Here is a 26523-nt window from a genome sequence, read left to right as displayed (position 1 = left end):
CTTATACAAAATATCTTCGCTTATGCTTTCATGGGTAAGCCCAGGTGAAGCTGTTGGAAACTCAAAAGCCATAAAGATTTAACCAGATTAAATACAAATCTTCATCCAAGGATTGTTACTTTGTCCTAATTTTTGTGCTCCCTTCTCTCTGTTTGTAAACCTTTCATGTAATATGTCTACATCAGTCTGTTGATTACAAGCCAAGTCTGGGCTTAATTTGTTAGAAAGACCCTTCTTTTTCATGGCAGGAAATGGGCAGGAAGTACCATTGAGTTAGGGTCTGAGCATGCTCCCAAGTCTGCTTCTTATTTCAAAGTACTCATCTCTGTTGAGTCCGTGTTGTCTTAAGCAGGACCACAGTTCATCCAGCAAATGCGGCTGGTGGTCTGCTCCACCAGGTGCCTGAAGGGGGAGAAGAGTGAGGAGGGATTCCCCCTGCCTCCCTAGGACCTGCACGCATACTTTCCCATTTGGGATTTCCTCTGGATGAGACTACAGTCTGCGGAGCTGTGAAGACCATCTCTGATTCTCATGACTTCTTTTAGTAACTTCTGTGAGGCTCCATTATTCTCTTTTGCAACATAATGAAAACACCACTTTAAAGATCTAACCTAAGATATTGCCTTAAAAGTGCCTGGCACCTGGAACTGATTATATGGGCTGTCTGTAGGCTTCCTTCTAATTTAGAACCTGAGGATATGACATCTACTGAACTTACAATGTTGGATGAGCAACCAGTACTTTTTTAGTTATAATACATAAATGCAACATAAATAGATCATAGAATGTAAAACAAAATATAAAGGATATATCTTTCTAGGTGTAGATGCTTTAATATAAATATTGCATGGGGACATCTACAAAAAATTACTTTATTGTTTACTTGAAATCTATGTTTCAAAAGATACTGGAGTCTGCCTCACTGCCTGTCTTAACTCCATTCACTGTCCTGGGGTGGGGGACAGGGGTTGCTGCTGGTGATTCCCAGTTGATCTTCTCTCTTCGGCCTCCAAGAAAGGGGAACTAACACACTTGGGAAGTTAATCCCCCCTCCCACCATTACGTGACCAATGGGACAGGCAATGGTCCTGACAGCCAGGATACAAAATTCATCAGGGAGAAACCAATATGGGCACAGTTGATGAGCTGCCCTTAGGCACAGGCTGCCAGGACATCCACTAAGATGACTTCCTTCCAACTCTTCTGCTCACAGAATCCCCATGTCCAACTTCAACATGCCATGAAGGCCAACCAAACTCAACGATCAATGGGAGCAGGAATCCCCCTTTCTGTGATTAAAAAATTTCTAAGGTTTAAAAACCTCCGATGGCATTACTATTTTTTTTTTAATTTACAAAAGTTAAAACAATACAGCTTAAAATTTCCCTTATTAACCATTTCTTAAGTGTCAAGTTCAGTTGTGTTATGTATATTGATGGTGTTGTGCAACCAGCGTCTAGACAGTTTGTATCTTGCAAAACTGCTTCTCCGGACCCATTAGGCAAGCTTCCCTATTTCCTGCCTCCCCCGTGTGCTGGCAACCATCCTAAATGCTTTGCATCTTTAGGAACTTGGCGACTCTAAGTGCCTTGCATAAGTACAACCATAAGATATTACAGCTATTAAAATATTTATATGGAATTTTGATTGAAGTTACATTAAATTTATAGACTTTAAAAGAGACTTGGTAATGAATTTTGCTATAAGTTACCACAGAAGTCCCTTAAGGTCAGCCCTGCAGATTTCTTATTGAGTACCACCTAGGCATTTTGTGTTTTTGATTGCTCTTTCTTCTCTACCATGCTGGGACAAACCCAGGCCTTAACACTTGTTATGCTAGTAGTCTTTGCTTTTTTTTTTTTTTTTTTTTTTTTTTTTTGCGGTAGGATCCCATGCAGACTAGACTGGTTCCAAATTCGCTAGGTATCTGAAGTTGGTCTTGAACTCTTAATCTTAAACTTCTCTGATTCTCATATGCTGAGTGTGGTTAGGGATACACCAGAATGCCCCCCCCCTTGCCTTTTATGACTGAAGTCTTCTCATTATATTTCAAATTGCTTTTTTTAAATAAGGAACAAGAAAAAAATGATATTGTACAATCCTATTGTCATGATAAGATGACTACAGCTATTAAAAGTCGCCCCCCCAACACACACTCATACGTTCAGTTTCAAACACTATCTCCAAACATATGCTTAGTGAATTTCCCCTCTAATCATAAGGCAGTTTCCAGACAAAACCATGAACTTGCTGTATTAGATTCATTGCTACATTCTTTATTAAATTTGCTACATTTCACTATTAAATTTGCTAACATGGTGTGCAATTTCTTCTTTTCTGTTGCAGGTAAGAGTCAGCCTATCATTTACTCTCTTGGTATTTGTAAGATAGTTTATTAGAGTTTGCTCTGCTGGTTGCACAGTAATGAACACTTGTACCGTTTTGAAAGCTTTGGAATAATTCAAGTAGGCAGAGAGATCAGACTACATTTTCTTTAAAGGCTAGAAATACTTAGCCAGGTGAAGCCCTGTAGATAGCACAGCACACACTGGCTGTAAATTAATACCAATACCCTGGCTGCCTCACTTTCTAAAATCTTCAGGGCAGAGATTAGCTTCTCATAGATTTGAAAGATAGAGAAGTGTCTGAGACTGGAGAGACAGCAGGCCTGGTGAGTTCTGGAGCGGGTTTGGGGTCTATTGTTGCTGGATGACTTGCCTCACCTCTGTGTGGATCTCATTTTCATCTGTAAAGTGGAGATAGCCATGGAACCGTCACACATGGCAGGGTTGGAGGTGCTGTCAGTGGGTAGCATTCACCTATCAAATGCAGGCACCAGGCCCAACACTGAGACACAGCAAGAGAAATGGGGGCATCCCTCCCAAATAAATGATAACCAAACAAGCTGGTTTAAAAGCATATTTTTATTAATTCTTTGACAACTTCATACATTGTATTTTGACTACTTCCATTCCTTCCCTCATCTCCCAGATCCACCCCTCATTCTATAGTTACCCAACTCCATGTCCCCTTCCTCTCCTTGTTTGTTTGTTTGTTTGTCTCTATTCATCCAGTCTAATCACTGCTGCCTATGGACTCTTGAGTGTGTGACCAGCCACTGGAGCAGGTGAGACCTGCCAGGAGCCATATCCTTCAACAAAGGGTACCCACTCTTATTTGAACAAGCTGTTTATCTGTCAGTCTCTGGGAGGCTCCAGATACGATCATCAGTAATTTAGTCCATCTGGTACAGGGAGCATCAGTTTGGGAAGATACCCATCCCTGCATCTGTCTGCACTGACTGTAATGACATCCAGAGCATCAGACACTTCTCTAGCAGCTCTGAGACATGGGAACATCCCACACTCCCAACACTACCTTACAGTGGAAGCCTGTGGTCTTAGGGGAATGAGGTGCTGCAGCAAACTAAGACAGAAAGATGACAAGAAAGCATCTCTTGTATGACAAGAGATATCCTTAGAGTCTTTTCCAATCTCCGGGTTTATTCCTCTATAATTTGTATAACTGTTTGTATCCTAAAATTTTAGCCACTTAGCCATAGAAAAAGGTAAGCTATGTCAAAACGCATATTTTGATGGCTCAGTGTTTAAGAGCACTTGTGTTAGGAGCCGCGGCAAGCGGTGATAACATTCGCCATTACAAGATGGCGTGGGCATCCGGTGCTCCCACAAGTAAACAACTAAACTGCGCAGGTGCAAGAGGCGAAAGCGCGCCAAGCCACTGCCCATCCCGGGGCGTAATATGGGGTGATGAGTGAACAGCCAATCAGAAGTGAACACGCCACTCTAGGGTGCATATAAGCAGTGCCTTTCCCGGGCTTGGTGTCTCCCACTTCAGCTGATACAAGAATAAAGCCTCGCTGTAGTAACCACCGGAACACTGCCTCATGTGTCTCTTTCGAGGGCGAAGGGGACTCGAAAAGGGGCGCGGAACACACTTGCTGTTTTTGAAGAGGATATGGCACATCAAGTGGCTCACAATTGCTTATAACTCCAGTTCTAGAAGAAATCATGCCCCCCTTCTGGCCCCTACAGACAGACTCCTGCACACTTGTGGAGCAAATATATACACCCAAGCACACAGCAATATATATGAAATAATAAATACATCCTTAAAGATTCTCAAGCACAAAGAACTAAAGGCCCCAGGTTATAAAAGAGGTGTTCGTATAACTCTCTCTCTCTCTCTCTGTGTGTGTGTGTGTGTGTGTGTGTGTGTGTGTGTGCGCGTGCGCGTGCGTGCAGAAAATCTTGAACCATCTTAGCCCTTAGTCAAAAGATCCTAAGGTTCAAGGCACAAGGTGTGTGTGTGTGTGTGTGTGTGTGTGTGTGAGCTAACTCTCTTTGAAAAGGACTAGGTAGTAAATATGTGGTTTTGTGACCTTTAGGAGACATTCACCCCGTCTCAGGCTGAAGAAGTTACTACACACTATTCAGAAATGAACGACGGTGGCTGCTTTCCAAGAAAACTTTACGAATACTACAATGTGGATAATTTTCACATGTCATGAAATATATACTTGTCTCCTTCAATCATGACCTAGGGGGTCAGAAGCCATTGGCAGCTTGTAGGCCATGCAACAATAGATGTTGGAACACACTCTAGTTGCTCCACACTTTACCAGACACCACACAACTCTTTGGTAGAATCAACTGTACTCACAGATGTAAAACTCAACATCAGAAGAGCTGGATGCAAATTCAGCAAAGCACCACGGAATCAAGTTGCCTGGAAATCTCCCACACTCTGAGCCAACTGAAACCTCTACACAGTTGCTCACAAGGAACCACTTCAACAGAAATGACAAATACCCAAGCCACTTGGCAGTCAGGGAATGGGTCAGATGAGAAAACAAACAAACACACAAAAAAACCCCACCAGTCATCTTTTGGTTTGGTTTTGTGGTGTTGTGGATCAAATCCTGAGCCTTATGTGGCTACCAGTGAACCACGTCGTCCCTCAGTTACCTTGGGTACTGATGAAGCCGCACATTAGCAAGCTACTTGCTAAACAACAATTCTTTCCCTCTGAGAAAGATGGAGACCACCTCATGCATCATTCTGAGGTCTTAGGAAATGGTTGTAAATGAAACTTATCTACCAAGAGGTCTAGGAATTGTCAAAAGAATTCTGACGTAGAGAGCATCCTAGAAACATTTAAAGAAAGCAGGCAACCCCGTAGCTCTCTCAAGTGAAGAACCATTTCTTGTCTCTGTGCTTTGAGAGTTAGTTATCCATTTAAGTCATTCTACATTAAAAAGAAAATCAAAAGCGAAAGAACAGAAGTTCTGGTGCCTTTATATGAGTATATATGGTGCTGAAAAGCCAGAAGGTGCTTTTTGAGTGCCAAAAAAAGCAGTATGCAGTCTTCTGGATTGTCTTTTTTTTTTTTTTTTTTTTTTTTTAATCACTGATGGCACAGGAGAACCTGGACAGTTGTAACCTTCTAAAAGAGCTGGAAAATTTCCCCAGTAGACAATTTTGGAAACACCCCAGCCCTTGGTAGGAAACATATTCAAGCATAAGGATACAGGAGCTGGCAGGACAGAGTATTTGCATAAAAATTCAGTTCTGTTACATAGCTCTTAGGCATTAGGACTAGTTAAACCACAGTGTTCTCATGAGTGAAATGAGGCTGACAGGCTGATAGCTCTCTCTCACCAACATTGCTAAACAAAATGAGATATCATTGGAAGATACTTAGTACCATGTCTGGTACTTGGCAGGGATAAAAATGATGGCTCTGACGTTGGACTTACCATGTGCATCCATGCTTGTACGTACATGTATGTGTGCCTCTGTGTATGTGTACATTCATTCATGTGTTGGAATATGTCCCACAAGCATCTTTGAAACTTGAAGTTTGTGACACTTAAACAAATGTGGAACCACTCTGGGAAATAAAACTCTCATAAAGGCTTCATGACATCTTTGGAGGAGTCAGAATTTGAGTGAACAGACACTGTGGCCTGCAGGATCTAGGAAAGATGGGAGCATTTCAAACGTGTTCTTTGCTGTCAAAGCAATCTGCATTCAAAAGCATCAGAGCAGATCGTAGCAGAAACCCATCCACACATATACATTGATGCAGTTGGAAGTATATTCTATGCTTATGTTGTTTAAGGCAGCGCAGCAGGGAACTTCTTGAGGTTTACAGTGAAATAAAAATGAACAAATATATGGACTGTACTCAGATCGGAAAAGTTGCCTTCTGGAAGAAGGCTTGGGACATTGAGACATTGAAAAACAGAAGTGATAGGAATACTTGATACAGTGAATGGTAAGGAATTGGAACTAAGACTCTGAAGTACCCATGAGAAGTGAGTGCTGACCCTTGGTACAGGTCTCTTTTGGGTTAAATGCTAAGAACCTCAGAAGAGACCGAAACCATAATAGTGTGGTAGTCACTTTTCCACTTGAGAGAGCTTATAAAGGGGGAAGGTTCATTTTGAATTCCAGTCTTGGAGGTTTTAGTCTACGGCCATTTGGCATTTGGTCTTGTTTAGAGTCCCCCACTTCCCAGTATGCAGAAGCATATGTTGAGCAAAGTCAGTCCTCTCATGGCTGACAGACCAACAAGGGAGGACAAGGGGTTCGCATTCTCAGTGAGCTACTAGGCTCCACTCTTACAAGTTCTACCACCTCCCAACAGTGTCACAGGCTGAGGTACAGGGTCCAGAGACACTTTCTAGGTATCTGATATCTAGCTCTAGTAGGACTGAAATAAGTTTCAGAGATGATCCAGGTAAAGGGAGACACTTTGAGTTACTCTTGGTCTGTGTCTCCTCCTAAGGACAGAGCAGAGGAAGCAGAAAGACTGTGGGAAAGAATATGGGGACTCTGTCATACGTTCCTGACACTCAAAACCACTCATATGCAGCACATCATGATGGGCTCCTATGCAGTGCAGTCATCGCCATGGATACTGCAGGGGAGCAAGTAAGACCTGTTCTCATGGTCCTCAGAGTTGTGGTAAAATTCAGATTATTTCCAGGTGCTCAGGCTGGGAGTCGAACTTGTCTGTCAAATGCATTTTTCTGGCAAGCTTTTCAAATTCATCATCTGGCTCCCTTGTCTCCTGAATCCTACTTAAGGATTTTTTTTTTTTACAAGTATTGTAAGAAATATTGACCTGGCTGACACCTGCATCTCAACCCTGAGAAGTCTTGTAAGAGAGGGCTATGGCAAGTTTGAGGCCAGTCTGACCTACAGGATGACACATTAGGTGGGGGTGGGGGTGGGGTAGGAGGGTGGGAAGAGGAACAAAGAACATCGAACTAGGAAATGAAAGGCAATGTAAGAGCATTTGATCTTATGACTTCTCAGAAGGCTGTGACCGTGATAAGGCTTTCCCACCAGAGGAAGGGGCAGTTCAGAGAGAACATGATTAGATGGTGTTAGTCATCAAGGAAAGGCTTTTGAGAGGAGCCACAGCCCCTCCCCCACATCTGTTGCTCTTTCTGAAAAAGACTCTGACAGTTCGAAGCACCAAAATGTAACTGTCTTCCCTATTAAGGCTTGTGGTTTCTTCTAGTGTCACAAGTTTGTCTGCTTTTCACAAATTAGTAAAAACCGGAGAGATAGGTGATGCTTTAAAAGGTTTATAATTCAGACCTCTTTTGTCTAGAAAAAAAAAGGTTAATTCCACCACTGAGTTTGTAACTTCCTTAAATCTCTTGTTCCTGATACAGAGCAAAAGTCATTGACGTTTTATGACCAGAAAATTGCAACAAATACATTTTTATTATGGAAAACTAAAAAAAGTATAAATAGTAATGTCTTAAATTATTCCTCAAACTTTCATTTCTAATGAACAATGTTTCAAAGAAAAAAATTATATTTTAATTTTTAAAAATAGATTTATGTATTTATTTATTTAATGTATATAAGTACACTGTAGCTGTCTTCAGACACACCAGAAGAGGACATCAGATCTTATTACAGATGGTTATGAGCCACCAGGTGGTTGCTGGGAATTGAACTCAGGATCTCTGGAAGAGCAGTCAGTGCTCTTAACCACTCAGCCATCTCTGCAGCCCTACATTTTAATTTTTTTTTTTTAATTTCTATGATTTTGAAATTACTAGAAATAGTTCCTTATTAGTTTAACAAGATTTTTTTTTACACTCCTAAATTGGTAAAGTATCTGTCAGGGTGATTTGGTCATTCCTTTGTAGAGTATTATGGATTATACTGTTTCATTTTTATTAAAAAAAAATTTAAATATAAATACATCACTTCACTTTATCCCTGCCCTCCCTCCAGTTCCTCCCATTTCCCCTCCCACCTCCCCTCAAGTTGATGGCCTCTTATTATTATTGTTATATATATCTGCATAAATATGCAGATATAACCTGTTAAATCCATGTGGCTTGGATGTATATGATTTCATGATTGACTCACTGTGTATTGGATAACTCAGTAGGGAGCTCATCTCAGAAAGCGGTTAATTCTCTCTCTCTGCACAGTCATGAGTTGGCTGGAGTTCTTTGTCTAGGGGTGAGACAGATTCTCCCCCCCCCCCCCCCCCACTTACCGGGTCTATTGACATCTATCCTTCTTTGGATCTCATTTTTATAGCCATATTGTTGAGGTATCATTATGAAGCTTCCGTGCCATTTCTAAGAGGCACGAGCTCACAGCAGACTTTCTGGTCCTGTGGACCTAATAATACCCAGGGATTAAGCTCTACAGAGAACAGTCCAGTGCATGGCAGTGACCACAGCTGTATTTTGGCCAGCCCTGGATTCTAGCCTTTTGATCCATGTTTACGCTAGAGCTTTGCCCTGGTGCTGGAGTGGCCCCAAGACCACACTAGACAAAAAGCAAGTTGGAGCAGGACGAGGGGGGAGGGGTGAATGAGGGGTGTGGGTGTGGGGGATGGGGGGCAATGGTGCTTTTTTTTTTCCTCACTCAGAACATAATAAGAAGAAAGAATGGACTTTGGTTTGATTTTCAGAGACTTTTTTTTTTTTTAAATCTTGTTCTGACACAAAACAAAAAAAGAGACAAAACAAAAGCACAGAGACGAAGAGATTCACCTTCAATGCAAATGTTACTTATCTTAAAAGAAATGGATACAAGGCAGACATTAAAAAACACTAAGGCAGTAAACTGATTCCGCTGAAAGTAGCCAGAAGAATGGCTTTCCCCTGGGGCTACCTTTCCACATTTAAATCTTCATAAAATAACAACAAAACACTGACCCTCTGTCACCGACTAAGTTTTAAAACAATGATTCTAACTAAAACAGTGAATGCACAATCACAATGCAACCTCATAGATTACAGGACCTGTGCTGATGTGTGGAGCAGGGTGAGCTGTCTGTCGGTAGTCCTTGTCTGACTGGTCATGACTGCTGTTCATTGTCTTAAAAGACAGCCAGTTCCTGTCTGGACATGGACTTCTTTGCTTGCACATGGAACATGCTATGTTCACATATCTGATCAAACTTAATTGTTTTTATCTTTTAAAAATCATTGTTTTTAACCATTGATCTTTTTTTATTTTTTTCTCCTAAATGTGTCTGTTTTCTCTAGGATTCCAGACTACAGTGAATTAATTTTGTTTATGGAGCTCCTTTCATGAACACCCAGACTCTGGAATATAAAATGTGCCCCCCACCCCCAAGTAAGCAGGACTTGAATGAGAGACAAGGGGAGCTTCAGCAAAACCAACAGCTTACAGTGGCAGGTGTGGGTGAAGTGCTGGCTCACTGTGACAGCAGCAGTGTGCGGAGAGCTTCAGGGACACTGCATCTCCGTTCTCCAGCATGCCTCTCGGCAGCTAACATCACAGCTCCAAATTGATGACAATGTGGATGAGGAAGCCTACAGAGACCAGGCAACCCTCAAGGGGTCATAGGGTCAAAGGACAACCTGGGCCAAAAGAAAGCCATGGCTCTCTCTGCTGCTGCCTTCTCCTTCCTGCTTATAAAAAGCAGTCAGTTTAGTATGGAAGTGACCCTCGTGGTTGTCAGAGGTGCTGGGGACAGAGTGGGAGCAGGACATGTCCTGACAGCTGGGCTCAGAGAGTCCCACACAAAAAGACTTATGCATAAAGGGTTAGCTAGCTGTTCAGTCCCACATTTTGACTTGTTTGTTTCAGATGTATTACTTTCCTCACTACGTTCTAATGGAAAGAGACATCACTGAGCTTTTCTCTTAAATCCCTTTAGAAGTCCAACATCCCATGTATAATAGGTCTCAAAACAAAGGCAAAAGCCTCTCCTTGTTGGGGGGGTGGTGGCTGAAATAAACAGTCAGCCATTTTTTAGCACTTGTTTAATTTAGTCCAGAGGAATTTTTTTTTTTTCCTAATGAGAAAGACTTCATTGGCTCCTTGTTTTATTTCAGGGTCAAAACAAGTTCCTACTTAGTATCCACGACGTTTGCTAGGAGGGACTCTTAACAGGGAATATGCAAATACAGTGCAGAGATTAATAGTAAAAGGGCCACACAAGATGAAATTAGGTGACAGATAATATATTTCAGTTTGAATTTTCAACATTATATACATGTTCTTAATTAATATTAAAACAACAATTAATGAAAAATAACCCTATTGGCTTGATAAATGGAGCAGTGTGTTTTTCAAGGGCATGAGGTTTTTACCCCCTCTTATTCCAAACGTAATACAGATTACGATTCAGCCACGAATTTCAGTAAGAATACAAGGAGTTAGAGATTACCTGTGAACCCTGTGGAGGTTTGCCCTCCCATACTGACAGAGACTATCTTACATTTTCATCTTTTCCTTTTCTTTATCCCTCTCTCTTATGAGAGCACACATCACCAGCACATAGCAAATAGTCAGTGAATTATCAATATTGTCCAAATTGTTATATACAGCATCATTTTTTCCCATATTGGGACCATAGATGATAACTGGTTTTGTGTCCAGTGAAATTGATAGTTCTTAGAAGCAGTGAAGTAGAGCAGTCATATAACAATCATATAACCTGTATTGATTTTTGCATTTATAATACCCAGAAACACAACTTAAAATAACTTTAGGATGGTAGAGGTCTTGCTGATGGCTCTAGCTTGAAGTCCAGAGGAAGGTTCACTCTTCTGCTCATCCTATGCAAGTGGTTAGAACATAGCATCACCTGCTACAGCATCCCTCTCCTGTCTGTCTCCTCCTTCCATTTCTCATGCTACTTGCTTTGGTGTCTTTGTTTTACTTGTTAGATGAATCCTTCCATGCTTCCCTTTCTCTCTCCATTGCTGAGCAATCTTGGGCTGATAGTTGTGCCTACCAGGAGCCAACAAGAGAAAAGGCAACTTGCTAGCAATAGAATGCTGATGAGCTGAAGTCGCACATCCACTTTGAACTAATTCCTGCTTCCTGAGTGTGGCTCTGACATTAGCTGGAGACACCTCCTCCTGATGGGCAGTCATGGGGCTGCTGTTGGTCCTCCATTTCCTGGCAGTGACTTTGCCACAGTAGAAGTTCTCTCCACCGGAACCAAGAGAGAAGACTTTCAGGTTCATGGGTTAAACAGTAAAGTGGGGCCCAAAGAGTTTTCTCCACCAGTGTTTTTCTTAAATGGGTTCAATTTAGGATTAAGTCTCAGGTTGACCTGCTTTAAAAATAGAAAGATGTTTACGAAGTGAAGAGAAACAGAATGACTTCTAATTGTGGAACACTGCCTCTCGTCTATCCGCTTGATAATCCACTGATTACTATCAGCTGAATTGGTAACTTATTAAGCTATGTTACACTGGCAATTTTATACCCAGTCCAACTGGCTATTCATTTTCAGAAAGTACCTTTGCCCAGTTCAGACAATCACAGCTTCTTCTCACCAGCTTTTCTGTAAGCCATGGTAGCCAAGGTAGCTATGAAACCTTGCTTGTGGAAGCCTTTCCTTGCTTGTTGTGTCGTTTTTCACAATTGTCCATTGTCCTCATCTGTTCATCAAGCTAGGAGACACTTGTCCTTTAGGGTCTCAACATCAGGGTGTCCTTTAGGGTCTCAACATCAGGATCAACTGACTGCCCATTGGGTGGGTTTCACTGCCCTTGGAACAGACAGAAAGAAGCAACGGGGAAAGAATGTTAGAATGTTTTTTTTTTTTTTTCTTTAGACACTAACCAGCTGCCATGGACTGTTCATTCACATGATTGATTTCACTATGTTTTTAAAAAATTCTTATTTAGCCATTGACACCATTTTTGGTGTCAACGTGGCCAGTCTCGAACATTTTGTGTTCCTGCTGCATGACATTTCAAGTCGTGCATTCTGAAAGCTATTCCCTGGTAGTGATACCAGTAAACACATCTGGTCTGGAAATTATGGCAACCTCATTTGCTACAACATCACTTGGGCACAGAGGGCTGAGGCCGAAGCTGACCCATAGCCCTGTGAAGGTGCCCACTTGCCATGGATGGACTTTCATATTCTTTCAAATGGATGATAGATGCTCCTGGATTTATGCTGGGGTTAAATCCCCATAGACCCATTGTAACATGAAAATATCTTACCTTGAGAAGAAAACGCGTGTAGTTTACTTAGTCAATTGTGCATCCTGGCTTTGCCTAGCCTGTCTTAAACACTCTCAGAACACTTTCTGCTTGTGAACAGCTAGGCCGAATCATGTGACACAGAGCCTGCATCATAATGAAGTGTGGCTATCTTAATCAATTGCTGGACGGAACTCAAAAGAATGGCGGCATGGGTGTGTGGTTACATCACAGACGAGTGAAAAGCCGTGTGTTGAACTCTGACACGTGAGGGAGCATCTGTACTTTATAATGTCTCACAGTTGGAACTGGTTCCTTAGATTGCTTCGGCTCCCTTTCATCATCTCTGCCTTTTATTTTCCTTGAAAATCTGTCTCCCACACGAGGCTACTGTTCTGTGTATCCTCTTTGCCTTAGCTATTGTTAGTCTGTTGTAGGTTTCTGCAGTAAGAAGCCCCGATTAGTCAGTTATGTAACATGGCATGAAATCCAAGGCTCTGGACAAGATCAGCACAGGCTTCCTGCCAGGGCAGGGGCTGGAGTGGCCTTCTCCATCTGTGTTTCTCAGACTGTTCCAATGCTTAGGTTAGGCTGGACATTTTGAAGCTTCACTTGGACACAAATATGCTTTGAGATTCTGCAACGTGGCCCTTTCTTTTCATTCTCCAGCCCAACCACTGAAAATAGCAGCGCCAAACCAGTGCTTTTCCTGTTAAGCTGCTTGGTGGGCTCCTTTGTTTACTACTGCAGCAAGTTGGTTTGCTTCTAGAATCATTGCAAAAGACAGGCCTTTAGTCTTCCCATGCTCTATGTTTTAGAGACTAAGCCCACAGCTCTCCCCATTAGTTGTTAATGGTATTTTTGATGCCTTTGAGACTTTTTAAAAAAAAATTGCACTGGACGTGGTTCTAGCCTTTTCCAGGACACTCCTTATCCATTTGTATCTCCGAACCAAAAAGTTTCCATTTCTGAAGCACATCAGATTTCCCAAGAATGATGGCCCTCAGCCGATTCATTTGTTGGGAGGCACGCCACGGGCAAGTCATCTGGTGAGATGGAATTGTCTCCAGCTAAATGGAACGACACTGATAGTAAGTCATGGTGGTTGTTGCTCAGACACCTTTAACAGCCATTTGTCAAGTCAGTCACTTTGTCTTTGAAAAGGAGAGGCAGATCTGAAGTGTTTCCTGTGGGGGGGAGAGAATGAAGGTTGGCCAGGAAGGTTGTGCAGTGATTAGTGAGCATTGATTTATGTGTCTGCTCTCACTCCAGACTCTCTATTCTCTCTCTCTCTCTCTCTCTCTCTCTCTCTCTCTCTCTCTCTCTCTCTCTCCTTCCCTCCCTCCCTTTCTCTCTCCCTCCCTCTCTCTCTGTTCTGGTCTGGTAGAAACCTGCTGGCCAGAATTGCAGTTACTGCTTCTTCCTCCCAGTCTGTCTCTCCTTAAAATACAAGCAGGTTGGAGCCTGCCTGGGCTCATCTAGTTGCTACGATAATCTTCTAGACTCAGAATTGAGTGGCTTGTAAAGACACAGAAACAATTTCCTCCCAGTTCTGGAGGCTGGAAGTCCAGGATCACAGCACCAAGAGGGTGTGTGCCCTGTGAGGGTCTGCTCTTCATAGAGGGAGGGCACTTTTGCCCAACAGCCTTACTGTCAAGGTCAACCAACACTCGTTGGACATTTTATAGGGTATTAACTCTGTGCACCGAGGCCCCACCCTGGTGACTTCACTTTCTGAAGGTCCCACCTCTTCTTACCATCATCCCAGGCATCGGGTTTCAGCATGTGAATTTAAGGACAATCTAAGCATATAGACCTTAGCAGAGTCTCTCCCTGCGGTGAATATTTTTCTTAGTTTCAAAAATTAATAGAGGTCCCGTGTTACCTAAGGAGCAAGGAACATTACTCAGAAAAGAGTGGGTCAAATATTAGAAGAGAAAGGTGGTAGGTTTTGTTGCAGTTAAGAGAAAACATTTTCTAGATTAATCCTGAAGATCCCAGGAAAGATTTATAGTTACCCCACCCCCTTCCTACTGTCTAGTGTAGATTTCTATGAGATAAGCCACTCCCAAACTTAATGGCTTCTGACAATAATCACTTTATAAGCAATCACCATTCATGCAGGTCAAGGTTCAGGATGACTCAGTTAGGTAAATCTGACCCAGGGCCCCAGTAGCCACTGGTAGACCAAAGCTGGAGCTAGAGCAGCAGGGAGCTGGAAGGTGGGGCCCGCCGGGGCTGGCCTCTTTTGTCTCTTTCCCTTTGGGCAATTTCAGAGACTCCCAAGTAGCCTTCCTGTATAGGCCAGCTTGAATCTGCCTCATAGCACAGTGGCTTTTGGGTTGCTGGAACTATTAGGTGTCCCATTGTGACTGCTCCAGGGATCACCTAGAACTCAACTGCTTTCTAAGCCTCTGAAGCCCACGTGCTATCTCCGCCACAACCTATTGGCCAGCCATGCAAACCAACAATGGGTCAGGCTGTGGGGGGAACTGTCTATCTCTCAGTTCTCAGTCTCAGAAAGAGTTTGCAAAGATATTTGAAAAGTACCCAATCCCTCTCACACAATGTTAATATGTGTCTTAGTTAGGGTCCCTATTGCTGTGACTTAAAACATCATGACCAAAAAGCAAAATGGGGAGGAAAGGGTTTATTTGGCTTGCACTTCCACATTGCTGTTCATCACTGAAGGAATTCAGGACTGGAACTCACACAGAGCAGGAACCCTTACTTCCCTGGCTTGCTCAGCCTGCATTCTTATAGAACCCAGGTCCACCAGCCCAGGGACCGCACCGCTCACAATGGGCTGGGCCCTCTTCTATTGATCACTAATTGAGAAATTCCTTGCACCTGGACCTCATGGAGAGATTTTCCTCAACTGAGGCTCCTTCCTCTCTGATGACTATAATTTACCAGTGTCAAGTTGACACACAAAACCATCCAGTACAATAATCTTTATTCTTTAATTTAATTAGCTAGTTAGTGTGTGTGTGTGTGTGTTTCTGTGTGTGTGTGAGTGTGTGTTTCTGTGTGTGTGTGACCGTGTAGGTTCAGGTGTAGGTGCTGGTGCCTATGGCCAAGGTGCATATGTGGAGATCTGAGGAGAATGCTGGAGAGCCTGTTCTCTCCTGCCACCTTGTGGGGTGCAGGGATTGAACTCAGGTTGTCAGGCTTACTTGCTCATGCTGTTGTGAATACCCACGGAGCCACCTCACTGGTCGTATTCTTTCTATATTAGAATAAATGTCCACAGCTTCTCCTTAAAAAAAAAAAAATTATCCCAGTGGATTGGTTGATTTAAAGAGTTAAAAAAAAAAAAAGCACATGCTTACTCTAAGACTCCATTGTAGGTTGATGGATCAGGGGCATGGTATGAGGAGCACGAATCCTTTGTGAATATATCACACAGGCACCGTTCAGTCAGGCATTCTGTGGACAGTGAAAAGTAACTGAATGAATGAATGAATGAATGAATGAATATATAATGAATTAGTTCACAAACCTGCCATCAATCAAAGGCGCTTTAAAGCTGAATAGATTAGAAGCCAACAGAATGAATTATAACTTGGCATCTTGGGTGAAAAAATGTGTCTCTAAAATATAATTAGTATAGCATTTGTTTTACTTTGTTTTGTTTTATTTGTATATGTAATTTAGTTAAAAGGTAGCTAAATATACATATTTAAGTAGCTGTCTGGTTTGATGAGAGACACGAGGGTAGAGAATATTCTCTGAAGAGCATTTGGAGGCCCCCTGGTAAGGATCTGTAGCATGCAGGCTGCAGCTCTCCCCCTGTTAGGGAGGGGAGTTTGGAACACTGATAATGCTGTAGGTTTCATGGGGTTCCCCATGGGCTTCTTCCTTCTCTGCAAAATTGATGTCAGAGCAGAGGACTACAGAGTTATTAAGTTTCTAGACATATGACATCCTATTTTCATTGGCCCTAAGGTTCAAGCGGGGGTTTAGAGGATCTTTCTTAAGTCTGGCCTTTATTTACACATCATTGTCTTGGGTTCTTTTCTACACTGAGGTTATCCTTAGGATTCCAAAGTGGCACACCAAGGAATGTTCTATGCATGAAAGGGTCCTGTGTCTGGGCTCCCAATGGCTGGTCCTTACCATTATGCTCCTGTCTGAAGACACCAACATTGTCCTCTAGGGTATCTTCCTAACTGGGTTCACAACTTAGGTTCCAGTCCTATATATGAAGAGATTTTGCCACCAAAGATGTTTGAGCTGAGTACATGCACCTTTCTGGTGTATTTCTCTGGAAGCAGAAGGGGAGGCTTGGAGATGGGAGGAATGATACGCTGTCACCGCCCTAGTGTCCCGGTGTCATTGGTTCTGAAGGTGGCCAGTAGTGCACATATCCAAGTTTGTGGGAAAAAAATTGAAGTGATATCAATTACATGGAGCCTAGGGACAATGCTAGGTTGGGAGAGATCTTATATCTGAGAGGGTTTCTCTCTGGGTGGGGCAGAGTGTGGCCAACTGAAACAGATACCAGACAAAGAATGAAAGAGCTTAGGGTGGGGGAGACCAAAGGGTTTCCTTAAACGGTTATTACTGACAGAGAAGAGATGGAGGGTCACGAAGGCATTTACTCATTGCTAAGAAGTTTCTTTCTTGTGCATCTGAGAAGATTCAGTGTCTAACCATTGTTCCTTGTGTGACAAGAATGAAGGAGAGCCGCTTGTTTAGACCCATAGATGATTCTTTTAAAAAACAGGGTTTCATTGCGGCCATGCCTGGCCTAGAACTCACTATGTAGACTGATCTGGCTTTGGACACACAAAGTTCTTACTTCCTCTGTCTCACAAGTGCTGGGATTAAAGATGTGCCCCATCTTACCTGACCTGGTTTTTAAAAAGTTACTTCTTTTATTTTTTGAGATTATAATATAATTACTTTATTATTTTTCTTCCCTTTCCTCCTTTCAAATCCTTTTACATACCCCTCATTGCTCTTTCAAATTCATAGCCCCGTTTTTTTTTAAAGAGTTATTTATTTTATTTATATGAATAAACTGTAGCTGTCTTCAGACACACCAGAAGAGGGCATCAGATTTCATTACAGATGGTTGTGAGTTACCATGTGGTTGCTGGGAATTGAACTCAGGACCTCTGGAAGAGCAGTCAGTGCTCTTAACCACTGAGCCCGAGCCATTTCTCCAGCTCTCATAGCCTCTTTTTAAGTTAATTGTTTACACACACACACACACACACACACACACACACACACCCTACTCAGTCTGTAGAATGTTTACTGTATATACGTTTTCAGGGCTGACCATTTGGTGTTGGATAACCCACTGGTGTGCTCTTCCTTGGGGAAGGTTATTTCTCCTACTCTCAGGGCTCCTTAGTTGCCTGTAATTCTTTGTGTAGGATTTTGTGGTTTTTTTTTTTTTTTTTTTTTTTTCAACCATCTAAGTTAACATGATGATTGCTGTTGTTCTTGTTCAGCTCATGTTTGGGCAGTCATGCTGGTGAGACTTTATGGGTGTAGCGTCTGACATTGCTAGAAGATATAATCTTATAGAAAATTCCCTGATCCTCAGGCTCATACAAGTTTTTCCATCCTCACTCCCAAAATGTTCCCTGAGCTTTAGGTGTGGGAGTGTTTGGCAGGTAAATACATTAGGACTGGGGCCCATCACTCTGCATTTAGACTGGTTATGGTTTTCTGTGACGATTTCTGTCTATTGCAAAGAGAAGTTTCTTTTATGAGGGTTAAGGAGTACACTTATTTCTGGGTATAAGGACAAATATTTAGAATGCGGTTATGGATTATGCTGGGTTAGTATAGCAGTGGGGGTAGGGTCTCCTTCAGGATATTTGACTTCATTAGTCCTGGGCAGGTGGTTGGGTTTCCAATACCATACATAGTTTCCTTCTTGGTGGTCTTAACTCCATTTACAGGGCTATAGGTTACTGCCAAGATGTGACTATTGCTAGTGTACCATTGGAATTATTGTGTTAGGCTGGTTGTTGTTGTGGTTCATAGACATCATATTGGGGTAGGACTGTTAGTTGCTGCCTTCTTTTGGAAGTTTGCATAGTGCCTTTTGGTAACATAAAAGCTAGTCCTTAGCAAAGTGACTTTCAGAGCAGGCCTAGTTTATGGGCCTTTGGGCTCTGCTTCTGAAGTGAGTAGTGTCTTTAGCAATAGGGTCTTAACTTCCACCTCTGAGGGGCAATAACAATAGTTTATAATGATTTTAGGAGTTTCTTGGACAACCCACCAAGAATTCAGAAGAAGGCTTCTCATGCCTAGTGTCAGGGGTTTTATTAAATAGTCTTTTTCTGGTCCTGGTATTTTCCTTTTAAAATGAAGACTTTATGAGGTGGTAGAGAAGAAAGATAGAAAGTGAGTGATTCAACTTCAGCACAAACTTTAGTTTGGGGAAAACTGCTGACTTCATCTCTGACGAAAGAATCAGCATGCCAAGCTCTTCTTACAGACAAAGGCCTGTTCTCTGTATTGCAGAATGGGTGTGGTGGTATAAGGAGATGGGAAGGTGTCTTTTGGTGTGCAGTTGGCTGTTGCCAGGGAAGACTAGGGAACAGTGAGTTCAAGCGTGTTGGGTGATGGGTAAGCATTTCTCCTGGCTGCTGTTACTGGCAGCTGAGATGAAGCAAAGACAATAGGTTGTAAAAACCAAATCAATTTCGCTTTGGGAATTGACACAGCGTATGCAAAGTGGAGGGACTTTACAAACATGGTGTGGCCCTGGTTAACCACCTTAGAAGGTGAGAGCAAAGGCTGTTCATGGTAGATTAAATTTTGCTCAGCCAGAAGAAATGCCTGTGAATATGACCTGCGGGTTTCAAAACCATGTGGGCTTCATTTTAAGGAAGGGGACTTCCTCCAGCACCCTACAGGGTACCTGGGGAAGTGAATGGGTGAGGGTGTTGTCAGCTTATCCTAGATAGTAAGTGATCTGGCCACTCATGAAGATCCATTGCATTTACCAACGGAGAAAGAACAGGGCAGACATGACCAAATGAACTCACCCTTAGAACCATTGTTGGGATTTCTTAAATAATAGAGTTATTGTAAACTTTTTTTGAATTAGCAAGACCAAGACATAAAAACCCTGAAGTGGTCCAATCTTAGCTAATATTCTTTTTTTTTTTTTTTTTTCTTTTTTTTTTTTTTTTTTTGGAGGGATGGGGATTAAAACGTGGCCAGGAAGGAGATTCAGTGTTCGAGAGGAAACATTGACAATGGGCACGAGAGTAGGTCACCAGGAAACCAGAGATGATATAGGAATTGTAGACAAGAAGCAAGGCTTGGAGGGATTTCCAAGAACTCCTTTGGCCAGAAGTATGCTCCCCAGGGATACCTAGGCTGAGGATAAGGGTAGGATGGACCTTCAGGGCTGTTAGTACCTTCCTCCAAGATACACTTCCCAAGATTCACAAAATTGGAAGAAGAACTCTGTCTAATGTCCCCCCCTTCAGCCATATATTTCAGCTCCTGTAGCATTTGCCCTTCTGTGTCTCAGAGTTCATTTTTTTTCTTTTCTGTTTTCTTCAGAACAGCCTTTCTCTTGGGATTAATGAGTAATGAGCCTTGTGTGACTGACTCAGTGCTGCCCTGAAGCTCGAAGCTGTTCAGTCCTGCAGAACCTCAGATGCCCTTAAAGCAGGGTGTGGGCTGATTTAGCTGGTGAGTGATGGGGGCTCTGGTGTCCCTCCTGGGACCCTTTGCCCAAGTTCATGAGTAAGCAATACCAAAGGGAAGGTTTAGAATGCACACAGCATGTCATCGTGTAAGGTGACACAGGGTGTTTGGTTCCATCTGTCTGACAGGCCCCAGGCATCAGCCTGCTGCTTCATTGTAACCAAGCATGATTTGGAGGATTCAATGAGGAAGGCCCCATAGGGAGAACCTTCCCTTATCTGCAAACCTGGCCAACAGTTGTCCCTTCATGATGCAAAACAGCAGGGATCTGGATAGAGGACATTATGTGACAGTGTCTGAGACATGCAATATCCAGAGTTCTTCCCTGACCCTATCGAGGGCACTTTTGTGAGTCCACAGCTTACATCATCAAAACATGTCAGAGAAGCATTTTTGAAAGGGCAGGTCTTTGATAACCCTGGGACGACCACCATACACAGTCCTCAGGAGTCTCATAGCCTACTGGGAAGGCAGACAGAAGAGAAAACCATTTCAGTGGAGCCAAACACTAAGTATAATATATAAGTTAGATAAACACGCAGGCTAGGTAAGAGTTTCCCCACTGAGCTGTATCCACAGGCCTCTCCACAAGGTGTTGAAGAACAAGCATAAATTACCCACATAGGCAACGATCTGCCAAAGTCCAGGAAGAGGCCACGGTGTAGATAATAAAGCAGATGGTAGAATACTACATGTGTTGAAGTGGTGAGTGTCATGGTACCTTCACATGCAAGGTTCCACATACCTGGATTCAACCATTAGGGCAAAAAAATATTTTAAGACATGCACCTATACTGAAGACATAGAGACATTCTCCTCCTTAATCAGCACAGTGCAATAACTGGAATGCATTTACACTGTATTAAACATTATAAGTAGCTTATAGGTGATTGAAAGCCTGTAGGAGGGTGTGTGCAGGTCATTTGCAAACACTGTACAGTTTTACATAAGGGTTGGAGCACCTGCACAGTTGTTTGTGGAGGTCTTGGGGCTAAGCACCCATGCTTAGCAAGAGCAACCATAGCCCCTTACTAGTCATAGACTGTGAGGAGGGAGCTGTAGGACTTGGCCAGCCAGGCATGGCTAGGTCCTGGGGGGATTTTGGTGCCTCAAGCAGCTGGAAAAACTACCTCGAAGGCAGCAGGGTAAAGAACAACCTCTATTAGACCCACGCTAGTGCTAGAAAATGGGACGGAAAAATTGGCGATTTGCACGGTTGGTTTGGGAGCCACCTCGGTTGACACTTTCGCTGATGAAGGCAGGATTGAGGTTCGGGCCATAGGTCTGTGGTAACTTGAAGGACTATATGGCTAGTTCTGACATACGTGAAGAAAAGAGAAAAAGTTGCTTTAGAGATCTGGAGCCCTGGACCGGCAGCCTCAGCATCACTTGGGAACTGCTCCGAAAGGAGAAGTTTTGTCAAGAGACCCAGCAGTCTGTGGTTTTAATGGGGCCCCTTCGAGCTGTGCTGTGCTCAAAAGCATGAGAGCCGTGGCTCTAGGCTGCCGTTTCTGACTATTTCCAGATAAAGGAAATATTAACACCGTTAATAAAAGGCACTATTAACAGGGTTTATCGGATGCTCGTGGAATTGAGTGTATTTTGAGGTCAGGATGGAGCTGAGATGTAAAAACTGCAAACACTCTCGAATTCATAGTTTCCAGTGCTTGTTTCACCCAGCAATTGAAAGAACAAGATACACGCGCCCCCACTTTTCCTCCTAGAAGTTAAAATTGTCTGTCAGGTTTCCCTAATCACTACTGTGCACAGTGGGACAGAACAACGACGCTCATCACTTGTGCCAGCAGAAGGTGGCGAGGCTGGGATGTGAAGGGTGGGAAGCAAAGCTCTTTGTCTCCTTATTCTGACTATGACCCAGTGAGGCTGGAAGCTCTAAGGGATCTGGATTATGGGGGGGGGATGGGTGTCTCAGTATTAATGCAACATGTTTGAGAGATGGGCTATCCACCAGGACCCCCAGTGAGGAAATGCAAGCTCATTTATCTAGCAGTAGCCAGAGCCAGAGTATCCAGTCTTTGGATCTCTTTTCACAGCAGAGGAAGCTTTCTAGTGAAGAAACAGGAGCGGGAGACGTCAGAGGCTGAGTTTGAGTCTTGGGCGTGTTCTCAGAGGTGGGACCTCAGATGCACACTGAGGTTCATCTGAGCCGCTGTGTTCACACTTAGAAGCTGCCTGTCTTTCTAGTTTGTCACAAGGCCTTAGGAGGAATACATGCTAGCTGGACTTTGTCTTCCAAAGGTCAAGTGTTGGAAACTCACTACCTAAATTCACATGTGGATATTCTTTAGATGTGGGGTCTTTGGGAGGGAATTAAGGCAAAAAGAGGACAAAAAGAAGGATCCTGTGATGGGAGTCCACAGGGAAGATCCTCCAGGAAAGATCGCTCGCTCTTTCTTTCTTTTTCCTTTTTCTTTTTCTCTTTTTCTTTTTTCTTTCTGTGTGTGTGTGTGTGTGTGTGTGTGTGTGTGTGTGTGTGTGTGTGTGATTTCCTCTACCATGTTGGAAGCAAGACAGCCCTTGCCAAATGCTGGCACTCTGACATTGGACTTCCTAGTTTCTGGAACCTCAAGAATCTTTTTTTTTTCTTTCTGTTTATCAATTACCCACTTTGTCCTAGTCTGTCATACAACAAAATGAGTCTGAAGCAGAATGCAAGAAGTCAATACACAAAATACACTCAGTTAAATTTTCGTTTTCCTGAGCTATCCATTAACTTCTGCAGTTTCCCTTTGTTGTGTGCCCAGTGCACCGATGTGGCCCTCCTGGGTCTTCAGTACTACTGACCTGTCAGCCTGAATCTCTGCTGTGTTTCCAAGCCTCTGGAACTGCTTTTCCCTCTCCTCCAATGATAGCCTCCTCTTTCAGGGCTAAGCTCAACGCTACCCTGCCATCTAATTAAAGTTTGATGCTCTAGGTGAACCTGACAGGCCAGAGACTTCCAAGTTTAATTGCTTTGCCCCTTCCAACTCCCAGAGGAGCCCAGTAAGCTTCAGCTGGCAGGTGGAGGCAGACGGCCGGGGCTCGTAGGTACATCCCATCCGAGGCTTCCTCCTATAAAACATTTCCCTGCTTTTATTTACTCTAGCGACGAAGAAGTAGGAATTACTCAAGTATGACTCATGTTCTGTGCCAGTGACAGGAGATATGAAGGTGAATCAGATGGTGCTGACACTAAAGAAACTCAGAGGAGGAGAGCAGATGGACACAGAAACAGACTATTAAGCAGCTCCAGAAAGTTATAAGGAAGAATCGGGTATCTGGGATGTGCAGAATAGACATCTAAATCAATGGGACTACTAGAGAAGATGCTTTGGGGGAAGTCTGAGTCCTGAAAGAGAACCTAATATGTGAGGTAAGGGGGTCAGCTTGATGCAAGGGCAGCATTACTAACAGCAGCGATTCAGACCCAGGCATATTTTGGAAACTCAGAAACCCATAGTGCCGGCCTGCTGCTATGAGTGGGAATTTTCCCGGTTGCCTGGGATATTTGAACACTTGGTCCCCAGTTGACAATGCTATTTAGGGAGGTGTGGCCTTGCTGGAGGAAGTATGTCATTGGGGGCAGGTGGTGAGTATTTATAGCCTTGCCCCACTTACAGTTTGCTTTCTCTGGCCCGTGCTTGTGGTTGAAAATGTCATCTATCCAGATTGCTGGCTACCTGCAGCCATGCCTCCCCACCCTGAGGAACTGATATCCCTCTGGAACTATATAAACTGAAATAAACCCTTTCTTCCATTGGTTTTTTCAGCTCTTTGGCGCTATCACAGCAATAGAGATGAATGTGGTGATGCATGTCTTTAATCCTAGCCACTGGGAAACAGATACAGACAGATCTTCATGAGTTCAAGGCCAGCCTGGACTACAGAGCAGGTTCCAGGATAGCCAGGGCTACAACTTGAAACCTTACAGAAGCAAAATGAAACAAACCAAAACAAGGCATTAGAACAGAAAAATACTTGATTTGTAGAATTTGGAGAGTGTTTAAGATGAGGCTGACGTCATATCACTCAGAGGTATGATTTTCATTTGTAATTGTTGTTTTCTTCCTTGTTAGACAGGTTTACAACTAGCCTAGGCTGGCCTCTAAATTGCTACGAAACTGTGTCAAGCTTGAGTTGTCTCAGGCCTCTACTACCCAAGTTCTGGGGTTACAGGCATGAGCCGCCACACTCCATTGATATCCGATAGTTTTACTCAGTTTATTAGGAATCTGTAGAAGTACTCACTGGGTAACCAGAGTTAGTTGAGTGTATAAGGCTTTTTCCAATGTCATATTAAGAACATCATGTTAGTTCACTTGTTCAGCTCAGATCTCTTTGTCAGAATGTGGAGGATGGACCTGAGAAGGGACAGACTGAAGGCAAGGACACCTGGCAGCTATTAGATGAGGCTATGATTGGATATGAAATGGAGGGGGAGGGGCTGTGATCTTCCCACAGCCCAGCTCCAATGGAGGCAGGTAGAATAGAGTATCCCCCCTTATTAATGAAGGGTACATTCTAAGACCCTCAGAGTATACTTGAAATATTCATCATACTGATACATATATCCTTATGTATAGTTAATATATTTTGATATATACACACCTATGGCAGAATCTAATTTATAAATTAGTAAGTTAAATCTATAAATGAACCTATAGTAAGGTTCAGTAATAATAAGATAGAAAATTACAAAAAACTATAATAGTCACTTTCTCTTTTTTCTAAATGTTTCGTGGAAAGTGTAAATCTTAACAATGTTACTAGGTATTTTGTTCTTTTCTTATTAAGCCAAGAATGTGCGCCTTTTTACTTACCAAAAGCATTTTACAGCTTGTCTTTGGTATGACCAAATTTCTAGCATCGCCTCCCTTGCTGGAAGGGGCTGTCATAGAAGGAAACTTGGTTTACTCGAGCACAAACGTTATGATACTGAAACAGTCAATTTAATGGTCACGTGACTAACGGGAAGGTAGCATATACAGTGTGGATTCACAGAACAAAGGTGTGATTCTCATTCTAGGCAGGATGGGACTGGATACTGTGAAATTTCATTGCCCCTCTTAGAACAGCATGCAATACAAAATTTACAACTTCCTTATGTCCAGAATTTTCCATGTAACGTTTTCAGAATGTGGTTGAGGGCAGATAATTGAAACCTGGAAAAGAATTGGAGTGGAGGGAATGGAACCATTGTGAGGATTTTATGGGGCTGGTGGCTGGTGGCTGGTGGCTGGTGACATTTGTATTTTATTCTCAAGGTCGGCCTGTCCTCCCTATGCACCTTCGCCTTTTTCTACTTGGCCTCATTTGAGCTTGTCAGGCATCTTTCTTCCACATCCATCAGTCCTGGGAGGAAAGCCGTTGGACACATGGCTTCTCTCCATTGTTGGTGTTTAGACAACTTGAACATTGGAAAGGAATCCATGCTGCCTAAAGAGCAGTTGAATGAGCCACAAAAGAGGTCGGGATGCCCTCGGAGGAGGTAGAAAACTTCATTTGTGCAACGTTTCACACAGCAACGCTGGGTTCCTGTGGCTTGCAGGGTGGTGTCTCATTTCTAGGCTATGCCGGTGCGCCATTCGCCAGCAGAGGGCAGCATTGAGACATCAACGAAGGCGTACTTGGGCGCGCATCAGCCAGGAAGCAGAGCCTCAGGACGGTTGCTTGTCGGAAGCTTTAACCTTTTAAGCAATTCTCCGGGGAGCCCTTCCTGTCATGTGTGGGCTGCCCTAAAATGAGCAGGTGATAGAAATGAAATATTAAACAATTCTGCTCTGCAAAATGAAAATGAGTTGTCATTTAGCATTTTTATCTGTCGATGACACGTTCTTCCAGCTTCAGAAGGATTTTGTGAAAATGCCGGAGCCTGTGAACTCATTCGCTACTAAATCCTCAAGAGTCACACGTGGGGCCGCCGCCAGCAGCGGTAGGGGTGCAGAGAAGGCCAAGGCTGAGCCTGCAGGGCCGAGGGGCTGGAATCTGGAACCTGTGAGGCAGGCCAAGGATGCAGCTGTCTTGGATAGGGATAGGGATAGCAAGGCTGTGTGTGGCCAGGCAGAAGGCAAGTCAGCTCACAGAATAATGAAAGGAGCTGAGGGCGGCGAAGTGAGGGCGATGGGCAAGCTTGCTGGTCGCAAGAATGTCCTCTACACGGCTTCCGTTTATCAGAAACACTAGCAGCGATGCTAAGAGGTTTTGTTGTTGTTGTTGTTTTGTCTTTCACTGTCTCGGTGGACATGTGTGGCCTCCCCTGCGGCCCTTATGCTGGGTCAGATACCCTGGAGCAGCTGAAAGCTGAGAATGGACCTGCTCCTTTCTTGTGTGGCCCGAGAGAGGGAATG

At 43.3% G+C, this 26523-nt stretch overlaps 1 long non-coding RNA gene across 1 annotated transcript; it reads left to right on the top strand.

Moving 5' to 3' along the window:
- Positions 1–23302: 23302 nt before the first annotated feature.
- Positions 23303–25932, top strand: LOC143438394 (uncharacterized). Its single transcript, XR_013107258.1, has 3 exons — positions 23303–23549; positions 23947–24211; positions 25441–25932. It is a non-coding gene; the product is annotated as an uncharacterized LOC143438394 (long non-coding RNA).
- The last annotated feature ends 591 nt before the right edge of the window (positions 25933–26523 follow it).

The sequence above is a fragment of the Arvicanthis niloticus genome, chromosome 25 (assembly GCF_011762505.2).
Source record: "Arvicanthis niloticus isolate mArvNil1 chromosome 25, mArvNil1.pat.X, whole genome shotgun sequence".
Lineage (NCBI taxonomy): Eukaryota > Metazoa > Chordata > Mammalia > Rodentia > Muridae > Arvicanthis > Arvicanthis niloticus.
Note: the sequence above shows the minus strand (reverse complement) of the source record. Positions and strands in the feature narration are given on the sequence as shown.